The 11,861-nt window shown below is 42.9% G+C and overlaps 1 pseudogene; it reads right to left on the minus strand.

Moving 5' to 3' along the window:
* Positions 1-3,913: 3,913 nt before the first annotated feature.
* LOC137371931 (small ribosomal subunit protein uS3-like) lies at positions 3,914-9,156 on the minus strand (annotated as a pseudogene).
* Positions 9,157-11,861: the final 2,705 nt, after the last annotated feature.

An 11,861-nucleotide genomic window follows, 5' to 3' on the forward strand; every position in this document is an offset into this window, starting at 1 on the left:
AAACGAGCAAAAGGCACCAAGAGGTGATAGGATGTTTTAATGCAGAACCAGGGAATAGACAAGGAGAAATCCAACAAACTGATGTATGGGAAAAAGGGAAATGAAGACCATGGAGGCCAGGAGGAGAATAAGGCAACAGCAGAGAAGTGTCCGCAATTGAACAAAGGGCTGGCAAACGGACCATTAGTTACTCCCTCACACATGCGATTATACAACAATAAGATATGAGATAGTGCCTGCGATACTTCATTTTGGGGAGACCCCATTTCCCCACAGATTGTGTTCTAAGAATTATGAAATGTTTTACCATCAGGAAGGTGTTGGGGATTTCTTGATGAAGAACCAGGGGCAAGATGGGTGGAGAGCCGGAATAGCAGATGAAATTTCAATAGAAGTAAATTCCAAGGGACCAGCTAGCAAAAAGAAAAGAGGGGTATGGGAATGGATGGGTATCGGGACCACAGCGGGAACTGCTGCCTTGGAATAGGGTAGACATTTAGGATATGTGGGAGCATAATGAGGCTATGAGAAGACAGCTGATAAAGATCTGATTAAGGAGTTATCTCGGAACCTCTTAACAGTTAAGGATGAGGTGAAAATATTCTCAGAGATTCATGATAGCATTAACAATCTGATTAAAGACAAATGAAAAGCTGAGGCAAATATATCCAAGGCCATCATGTGCTCAATGTATGGGAGTTATATGTTTGATCAAATAGTGACTGGACTTGAGGATATTGGGAATAACCACATCCCCTCTTTTGTAAATGATAGTATGCTTAATGGATGGCTGGCAGACCATGATTATGCTTCAGGGCCGAGACAGCATGGGTTGTCATACTTGGTTACAGGAGACAGGGATTATGGGAAAGAAGTTCCGGTGGTACTGTGGTTGCCCCTACGGGTAGATGATGAGTGGGAGGTTTTTAATGTAGAGTCAATCGGGACAATGAACCAAGGTATCTGCACCTCATATGAATCCTTTCCATCCCTCTTAATCAAAAGGAATCTAACATGTGACAGGCCAAATATCGAGTATTGTTGAGAAAGGGGAGGAGCATACATATGCTGGTGTGACGTCAGGAGTCCGGGGAAGCCTGCATGTGGGTTTGCCTTGGACCAAGAGTCACCGATGTGTGATATAAGCATCCAGAGGTGGGGTAGAAATAGCGCTAAGTACATTTACCTTCAGATGGGCACATATTGTATTACAACTACTGCTCAGACAATGATTCATGGAAGGAGAGAATATCCCATTTAGAGTCCAATTTTTGTTTTAAACCCACCCAGACAACCACTATTTTTTTTATTTTATTTTTTTATTTAGAGATACAGCACTGAAACAGGCCCTTCGGCCCACTGAGTCTGTGCCGACCATCAACCACCCATTTATACTAATCCTACACTAATCCCATATTCCTACCACATCCCCACCTGTCCCTATATTCCCCTACCACCTACCTATACTAGGGGCAATTTATAATGGTCAATTTACCTATCAACCTGCAAGTCTTTTGGTGGTGGGAGGAAACCGGAGTACCCGACGAAAACCCACGCAGACACAGGGAGAACTTGCAAACTCCACACAGGCAGTACCCAGAATTGAACCCGGGTCGCTGGAGCTGTGAGGCTGCGGTGCTAACCGTTGTGCCACTGTGCCGCCCATGTGCAACAACTACAGGCGACCATATAGGTTTCCCATAGTGACCCACAATGTCACCAAGCTAAGAGTTAATTTCTCCATGCAGGCAGAAGCCCTTAGGGATGTCACGAATTTTGGGCATCCCATACCTCCATTGTCCCTGAGCCTACGGTCCATAATAGAAAGGACCACCATCTCACAGAAAAACATAGTAAAAATGATGCAGAACAATGACCGTAGAATGCAGGAAATACAACGGCTAGGCGACCACCAATGGTGAGAGACTGTATATAATGTAGGTCAACATCCATGGCTCCAGACTCTGTCCATGTTTATGATACTAATTATGTATAAGTAGTAGGACTCTTAATGCTTTGCTATTTGCTACTTGTGGGACAAGTGTGTTACACAACACGAGGCTTAGAGCTTGATGCTTTTCTCAAAAATGGTAAAATAATTAATGAGGGGTCAATAAGGATATCTCCCCCCTCAACCGGGGGAATGTAAAATTATTAGGTTACTAAAAGTTACTAACCAGAGTACTAATTGTTAAAATCCAGTTATTATAAACTAACTAACTAATTATCATAAACTAACATTTAGCTTTATTAGAATCCTTCTTTGTAGTATGGTAAAGTGGAAAAACTTAGGAAATAGGGCACAGTATGTACAGGATGTCAAGGCAGAGGGATTCTGGGAGATTATGTCAAGTTTTAAAATGTTTACTTGCAGCAAAAAGGTGAGACCTTGAGAGCAGACAGTGAAAACAGCTGCTGCATAGATTTGTCTCATAGTGAGAAAGGCATCCTCGAAATGTAAAAGCATTGAGATAAAGTGGTCAACACAAAGGAAAACTGCTTGTGCAAATCTGAAAGGTTAGCAACCATCACAAAATGATCCTTGGTTGGTTAAGAAAGGCATCCTTGAATACAAGACGAATCACTGATTAGGAGAGGGGAGGGTTAACTAGAAATATGCCAGGATAAAAGGAGTCTCATCTTTGCTATTGTGTAGCAGAGAACAACAACAAGAAGAGACAAGAAAAACTACGCGAGAGAGACACCAAAAAGCTTGAGGATCAAAAGCTGCAACAGAAACTAGCCATGCACTCTACCATCCAGTTTCTGATATGGGTAGTATCATCTGTGTTAGACTGTGTCATGCAGGCCCCCACCTGCCAAGAATGAGGCACATTAATTTCACCACATAGACATTAAATTTCAAATTGTTGCTGGGAAGAAAAGAAGGCCTGTGACAAGGGGTTTCCAGGCCCCTAGCTGGAAAGACATTTTTGCATGTTAACAGACAGTGGTTGCAACAAAGAAGCTATCCCATGCTCCAATACATTCCACAAACAGACGTAGTCAAACCAGTTAGTCACATGACTAACCTGGTGGCAGTCTGAATTTTTTTTCTGAATTGTACAGTTTTGAACTGAGAGCTGGCAGAAAGCTGTTTGCTCCTGAACTGAAGCAGACCTCCTGTCTGCCAGCTCCCATCTCTTTCTCACAGAACTCCAAAACCCATTGAAGACACATGAACCCCAGGAGTGAACAAGGTTTAAGAAGAATACTGGGCCGCAACGAAAAGCAAGGTCTACCTACAATCAAGGACTCTACAGTGAGCTCGAAGACCATAACAACAATTCTTCTGATATTACCTCAAATTTTTCCATTTTATTTTTCTTCTGCTCTTTTCTGTCTCTATTTGCTTGTGTGTATCACGTATGCAATCTAGCGTGGGCATGTTATGTATCCGTAGGCGTCAACCAAATTAGAGTTTAAGTTTAAGTTTAATAAATTTCAACCTTTCTTCTTAAAATTTAAGAAAGACTGTTTGTGCTGGTTTCTTAGCCTTATAATTGAAAAGCGGTGAACAAGGATTCACTAAGGGGGAGTTAAAAACACGGTCTGTTTAAAATTAAACCCTGTTACAGTAAGACCAGGTGAAGGCTGAAAGGGAACCCCAGACCTCTTTCTCACCTGGTCGTAACAACTGTTAATCACTGCCTGAGTTTGTGACTAATAGTTTAATCTGAAAATGTAACAAACGTGTCTTCACCTTTGTCTCAATAAAGTGGTTTCACAACAAGCTGTTGTGCTGCCAAGTCTGTTCCCACCTTAGAAGTGGGTATAAAACACCCCTATCTTATCAAATCTTACAACTGCTTTTTGCAGCAGCTTTAATAGTTCCTATAAATCTGTTGAAGGCATTGGTGATTGGCAGAATCTACCTGATGTTAGTGTCAATTGACTTTTGGAAGGTTTCCCTTTATACTTTATTAAAATTCCATCGTGTTTCTGGTGTTGAGGTAATGACAGGCATTTCAAAGCCAATGTTGATGATGGGAGAGCAGGGGTTGGCAATGTGTCCATTCACGAACACCAGTGCCCGTGCTACAAATTTTGAGGTCTGTGGTAATTTTGAATGTCTTGCTCCAAACCTTTAAAGTTGTGTTTTAAAATAACTAGCGGCTAGGTTATTTTAAAACACAAGTTTAAAGGCTTGGAGCAAGACATTTAAAATTACCAGGAGCGAAAGTAATTAGAAAGGATCAGGATCATTGGGGCATCAGGCTAGGCCCTAAAACAGGGGTCCCAACATGTTGATCGTGAGCTACTGGTAGATCGTCGACCATCTTTGAGTCGCTCGCCAACTGTGACTGGAGCAGGTATGGTGCGGTGCTGTGACTGGAGCATGCGCAGTGCCGTCTGTGACTGCAGCATGCGTGGTGCCGGGCTGTGACTGGAGCATGCTCAGTGCCAGGCTGTGACTGGAGCATGCGCAGTGCCGTCTGTGACTGGCATTTGTTGTTGTGTGATTGCCTTTAAGAGTTATGTACCATTAAGATCTTAGCATGCAAATGAGCTAAGTGCCAGGATGTAGTCATGTGACTACATGCCAATCCCACTCTGTAACTGTAACACCAAGAGGTAAGATAGTAGCTTTGTACAGTATATAGTTGTTAGCTGTTTAATAAACCTGTTTGAGATCTTCAATCAACGTGGACTCCATGCATCTTATTTTATGTTGCATCAGACAACATAAAGAAGCATCTCATTGCACATGCACGGTGCTGGGCTGTGACTGGAACATGTGCAGTGTCGGACTGTGAATGTAGAATGTGCGGTGCGGGTGCTGGAGCTGGACGGAGACACTCGTGTCAGATCTGCAGCAGGTGAGAAACCGCGGAAAGCAGGAGAGGAATGAAACCGGCGTGTGGGCGGGGAGGAATGGAGCTGATGAGTGGGCGGGGAGGCTTCAAGCACCCCCAACAAGAAGCTCCAGATCCTGCATTTGCACTGAGTGAGGCAGCAGCTGTGGGGCTTGTCCTGGTGACAGGCCCAGGTTAACGGCTGCCAGCCTTCTAGCTCTTTTGGAGGACTAAGGATTAATAAACTGTAATATTAAACCCCAAAACTTTAAAGGACACTTAGCTCAGTTATAAAGGGGCCTGGGGAGGGGAGGGATAACAAATTTGGGACATAGCATAAGGCAGGAGGACCCACTCCCCAACTTCCCCACTCCCTGGTTCCACAAAGACTCCCCGAGGACTGTGCCACACCTGGGCAGGACTGGCTCAAGGTGCAGGAAGCTGCAGCTGTGCACTGGGAGAAGTGAGGCAGGTCTGGGGGTTATCATGACAGTCACTGCCTCTGCTCCCCCTTTTTCTCGTGGGATATTTTACTGGAGTCATGTTAGTGAGTGTTTTTGAACTTTATCTCCCTATCCCGGTAATGTAGGTGGATTGTTGGTTGCTGTGAATGTTGGACTATATTGCCTCTCCTCATCAGAAACTCCCCAAAAATACTGGTTTAATATGATAAAAAGGAGGATGGGAAGTTGAGTAAATGAGCCATTTCACAAAGACCGCATCGATATTGCACAGGTTCTGGTGTTAGACTCTGCAAAGGACATCAATCTACACAGTCATATTTTGTTCAATTTTTGGACTAGAATAAATTTTAAAATCTGACATTCATTAAGTGCCCTCAATGACCAGGAAGGGATTTGGGAGGCAGCTGTGAATTCTAATTCTACGTTCACATTTTTCCCCCTTTTTTTCTTACTCGTGAGAAAACACGCGTCAGATTCAGAAAAAAAGATTGTTTCACCCAGCTTGGGCAAGAGAATGTTACTTCTCACTGTCCTGGTTTTTATCGTGTAATGGGTTAGCTGGCTGGCTACATGTTAACATAATCTTAGCGCATGGTATAGCTAGCTCTATTCTGTCAACAAAAGTATTTCGTATTAGCAGTGCATACTGTTTTGCTTGCTGGCTAGCTAATAGTTGTGCTGTTCTCCATTGATGTTTGCATATTTAGCTACTTTATTCATAGGGAGAAATGTGTTCTAAAGTGGAATGTGTTTTGATGGCATTAGGTTGGCTAGACACTTTATATACAGATTAACAGCCCCATGTCCGTGGCTGAGTCAATAGTCTTGTCAAATGTCCATGGTGCAACATGCTGGTGCCTATCCCTGATTGAGAGCCTCTGTTGATGGTTGGGGAAATTGTTAAGAATGATTCTGGAGGTGATGACTTCCTTTACTGTCTTTGGGTCATATCCTATCTGCTACTTTGACAAATGAAATGTATCTCTATCTTTGGCATCAAAAAGGAGGAGCTCCATACGGAGTTCCGAGGCAAGACACTAGTGGGGAGGGGGGAAGAATAAGATTTTCAGGGCGGGAGGGGTGGGGGAGTGGGGAAAACACTTTTTATTGGCTGTGGGGATGGTGGGAAGGGGTTGAAGGGCAAAAGTCAAAAGGTTGGAGGGGAAAGTTCGGGTAGGGAATAAAGTACGTTTTGTTAATAATGAGCAATGAAATGACCATTAGGGGGGTTGGGGAAGGGCCTCTGTCTCCTAATTATTAATTTTTTTTAAAAATCACGCATACTGTACCTTTATTAATTTAAATCTCTGCTAAGGGTTTGAAGCCCTTTAGAAATGGTGCCAGCACCTGTGCAGTGGTGCTGGACGCCGTTGCCAGGGACACGGCAGCTGTCCCCTCGGAAGGCCGCTGCTCTTGCAGCGTGCCGCCATGGAGCGCACGCGCTGATAAAACTCAATCCTTTATGTCCTCTTGTGTCGAACTGGTGAATATGTTCAATATGTGTTTCTTCAAGAACCAGGACATCAACATTGTATTTTTGAGCAACCTTTCGAGATATTCACATTTTGAGCAAGAATTGCTTTCGACGTTAAGTTGGCATATTTGGATAGATGGGCCTACATGTAGTTTTTTAATACCGTTAAACCTTCGGTCCCTTCCTATCACCCCGTTTATTTTGACCTAAATTGCTACACTGCTCTATGCCTTGACCTTTTTCTTTCAATTTATAAGTTTACCCTCGTCTGAATACGCCCCCCTGCCCTCCCCCACCCCATAAGAATCCTGGGAAATTCCTACTTCGGGTGTTCTAGCTAATTAATTGTGAGAAACATAGCCCACTTAATAATAATTTACACCAAGTCAAACTCTGAAGAAGTAAGTTTATTTAACGTTCTTGTAAGATCGGGTGTCCTACAAGCAGGCACACCGATCAACATATTCAGTTCATGTTTATACAATACAAATCCATTTTTCCACGCCTTTAGTTTACATTATTGGTTATAACATATTATGACACTAACCTATCCTATAGTTGCTACAGTCTCCTCCTCTGTTTACTTCTCCCCCTACTCTAACTTTCTAGCCCCTAACTCTTGTTGTTGTTTTACCTTATTTGGCTCTCCATTGTGTGTTTTAACTTGCAGCTGTCAGCCTTTATCTTAGTGGGGCAGTTTCTTATTCACTACATCCTTTGTTCTAACTCTTGCTGTTTCTCTTTTCTCTGCCTAAGCACAATTTTTAACTGCTGTACTGTCTCAAGGTCTTTACTTACATACCCTTATCAGTTCTCTTTTTCAGTGATTTCATTATGTTGTGTAGAAATGACTTCTTGGTAATTTTCCACAAGCTGTAGAAACAACATTTCAGTATTTCTTATTCTCACATTAATGAACACAAACTTAAACACTATGATGACTGTACACTTCTTTAATTTAATTGTTGCATTTAATCGTATACTGAAATATTTTATTCCCGTTTATGACATGCTCTGAGTAAAGATGGTTTAAAGATGATCAGATGGGAAATTGTGGATTGGGTCTTCACTGGCCAAATGTTATATTTGAAGGAGTGAAATAAGTCAAATGGTGAGAAAGTGAAAGCAAAAAACACTCCAGCAGAAATTCTGCAGGGCATAAAAACAGACATCTTGCTGTGTGGGAATAGGGAGATAAAGCACCTCTCAGAGTCACAGATGCAGTTAGACAGAGACAAAATAACTGGATGCCAAGTCCACCATTTGCCCTGGTGCTAGCATTGGAATGTTTACAAGCTGATAGGTGTTGGAGCACGGGAGGTAATGAGTATTGATTGGCTTAAATCTATTTCCATAGACTTTTGCTGTGTAAAACAAAAATTAAAAGGGATCCTCTGAATAGAAAGGGAGAAGAGGGTTTCTGGCCAGGAGAGGAGGTATCCGACTAGGGAAGGTATATGGCCACAGGAGGTTCAGGACCATCCCCCAGACAGACCCTCACAGGAGGACGGAGTCAGTAGAGGGACCACACAGGTAAGTGCTGCATTGACTGGTGTGACTAGGGAGTGATTACATAGAGATAAGGCTTCTACCCAAAGCATAATGGTAATGCTGCTGCACTTTAATATTGCTGTTCAAACACTAGTAAGTGTCAAGTCTTACTTATACTGAATAAAATATAACCACTGTCACCAATAAGGATTCACTTTGAATCATTTCGGAATTTGGAAAATGAAATAAAGTCAAATAAATTGACTCTGATTACCCCAAATTCCAACAAGTGACGTAGTCGGCAGGATCTCATCATTGGGCTCAACAATCTGACCTGATCAGGCAGAGGTTTTTTGGGACCAATTTTGCCACTTGGATCTCACGGCAGCATGAATTTAACCTTAATTCCCTATACAACTGGTCTTAGTAGTACATGAGGCAATATAGTAGTTCACTGGATCAGATCTGACCATCAACAAACCATGGATTTGGTTCTCTGGCCTCAAAGGTTTCCAAAAACTATCACCACACAGCCCTTGGCTCCACTTTCCATAATGAAGCAAAGAACACCATAGTAGGCTCTGCGCACAACCAGGCCTCCTAGCAACTTGTAATGCAGGGACTCTGCCTGAACAATGGCACAAAGCCGTTGATTGGCAACGTTTTCTGCATAGAGCTCAACACTTCCCTCTGGGAAACCAAATCACTTCAGAACAACAGCACTCAGCTCATGCATTCAGTGACCTTTCTCACCCAGCACATTCTGAGTCCTGGTCACCAAGATGATGATCTCGGTCCTGGTTGGTGTGACTCGGACTTCTTTGCCGCTCTACCCATCCTCGGCCAACTCACAGGTCAGAAACTCATTGAGCTCGGCCTTGAAGATCCTGTCCACTATGAACTTTCACTTCTTGGAGATCTGCGCCACCATTTTCTTTCACGGAGCATTGCAGATAATGCAGAATGGCCTACAGAGTATCATGAAGGAGGAAGGAAAAGTATGGACCGGCATCTTAGACGAGGCGGCCAATACTCAAATTAATAGCATAAATCTAGCAAGGCTGGTCAAGCAAACTGCAAACACAGGTAATGCTGTTATAAGGGAAACTGAGAGTGCATCGGCTGAGGCTTTTCAGGGGATCACCTGCACATCATATGGGGCCTGGATGATTGAACAAGCCAGAGGAAGTCTCCGACTGATAGAGCAGTGGAAACTGCTGCACTGGATTACAAACAGAGATTTTAAAGAGTGTAAAAACAGCATGATACCCAACCAAAAACCTTGTCTGTGTCAAATTCGCAGGTGCTCCTGGTTCCCCATGCCTATAGCATCTGGTCTGAGTATGTACAAAAGATCCAATCCTACATGGGTTAATACTTGGGGTGCCCATCATTAGGCAAGGAAAGTGTGCCAGCCCTCTTTATAGGGTGAAGAACTTTGTGCTATCCTCGGGACTTAAGTGAAGTTTAGCCAAGTTTAGTATAGGATATGAGGCAAAGAAAGCAGCAGCAGGCTGTTCAACATAAAGACTTCTTCTTTATTCTGTTTTCATTTCACATTCCCTTTACTAGCATGTGTGTTCTGCAGCAGCCTCAAGAGTACACAATACAATTGTAATTTCAAAACACTACAACACTACATCCCTCCCCTTCTTGGTAAATGAGATACATAGCATGTTTCAATTTATTTATTTTATTTAGAGATACAGCACTGAAACAGGCCCATCGGCCCACCGAGTCTGTGCCGACCATCAACCACCCATTTATACTAATGCTACATTAATCCCATTACCCTCTCACATCCCCACCTTCCCCCTACCTATACTAGGGGCAATTTATAATGGCCAATTTACCTATTAACCTGCAAGTCTTTGGCTGTGGGAGGAAACTGGAGCACCCGGTGAAAACCCACGCAGTCACAGGGAGAACTTGCAAACTCCGCACAGGCAGTACCCAGAATCAAACCCAGGTCGCTGGAGCTGTGAGGCTGCAGTGCTAACCACTGCGCCACTGTGCCGCCCAATGGTTGGTTTCCAAAAATGTAAACAATAAGCTTAAACATAAATAGTTCACTTTGTAATTGGATATCATCTGACATCAGATATAGTCTCATTTGACTCATGTTCTTCATCTGAGGTGTCGATGTTGGAATCGGATTCAATGCTTGTGAGTGGTGTTTTCAATCCTTTGAAAAATGACATATTTCTTGTGATGATTTGTGAATCATGCTTAACAGTGATCATTGATTCTTTTGTGTTGGTCACAACAAATGGTTGGATATCGTAAGGAGTTGTTTGCTTTCCAATTTATTTATTTATTTATTTTTATTTTATTTAGAGATACAGCACTGAAACAGGCCCTTCGGCCCACCGAGTCTGTGCCGACCAACAACCACCCATTTATACTAACCCTACAGTAATCCCATATTCCCTATCACCTCCCTACACTAGGGGCAATTTACAACGGCCAATTTACCTATCACCTGCAAGTCTTTGGATGTGGGAGGAAACCGGAACACCCGGCGAAAACCCACGCAGACACAGGGAGAACTTGCAAACTCCACACAGGCAGTACCCAGAATCGAACCCAGGTCCCTGGAGCTGTGAGGCTGCGGTGCTAACCACTGCGCCACTGTGCCGCCCAATATGATCATCACGTTTCACAAGCACTTTATCTCCTTGCTTTAGCGGTGTAGCTCGAAATGTCATGTTTTGCTCTGCATTTTCTTTCATTCGATCCTTCTGTTCTCGATCACATTCACGTACATGTTGATCATTAGCTCCGCAGGATAGCTCAGGTAGACATGTGCGCATAGGATGTATAAAGATGTAGCTGGAGGTTTTCCAGTAGCTGAATGAGGAGTCGCTCTGTAATTACGAATAAAGTGATATAGTTCTTGCTTCTATGACTTGTTTTCAGCTGTAGTTGTGCATATGACTTTTTCAAGGTTCACATAAATCTCCTGACTTCACTATTAGCTCTTGGCCAACGGGGTGTGATTTTCCTATGTAAACCTGAGGTAACTTACCAATTTGCTGAACTCATCACTGTTGAATGGGAGTCCATTGTCACTTCTTACTGTTTGAGGGATTCCAAATTCGATCTGGTCAAGCTTTGGGATGACTGCTTTTGTTGAAGTTGACGTAACTATTCCATGAGTGGGAATCTGCTGTAGTCATCAGTGACAATAAGAAGTGTTCACCTATGGGCAAATCTGTAAAATCAACGCTAACTTCAATCCATGGTCCTGGATGTAGTTTGGACATCTTACAAGGACTATGAAGATTTGACATTGTAGTGATTGATTGGCAAACACTGATTGATTTTGTGCTTTATCATACAGTCAATTTCTGGGAACCATACCTTTTCCGTAAGGAGTTGTTTGGTTTTGACTATTCTCTGGTGTCTTCCATATGGTATATTGACAATACATTCCCTCAATGAGCATGGAATTGCAATACAGTTGTTGCATAATACAGGATCAGATGTGGCAGTAATGGTTAGCTCATTTCGAATATTGTGAGGACCTTGTAATTCTTGTAGTGTGTGAGCAATTTCGTTTGTAGACGCTTTCTCGATCACTTCATTCCTATTTTGTAATTCAACAGCCTTCATACATAGTTGCAAAGCCTCATC

The sequence above is a fragment of the Heterodontus francisci genome, chromosome 1 (assembly GCF_036365525.1).
Source record: "Heterodontus francisci isolate sHetFra1 chromosome 1, sHetFra1.hap1, whole genome shotgun sequence".
NCBI classification, from domain to species: Eukaryota; Metazoa; Chordata; class Chondrichthyes; order Heterodontiformes; family Heterodontidae; genus Heterodontus; species Heterodontus francisci.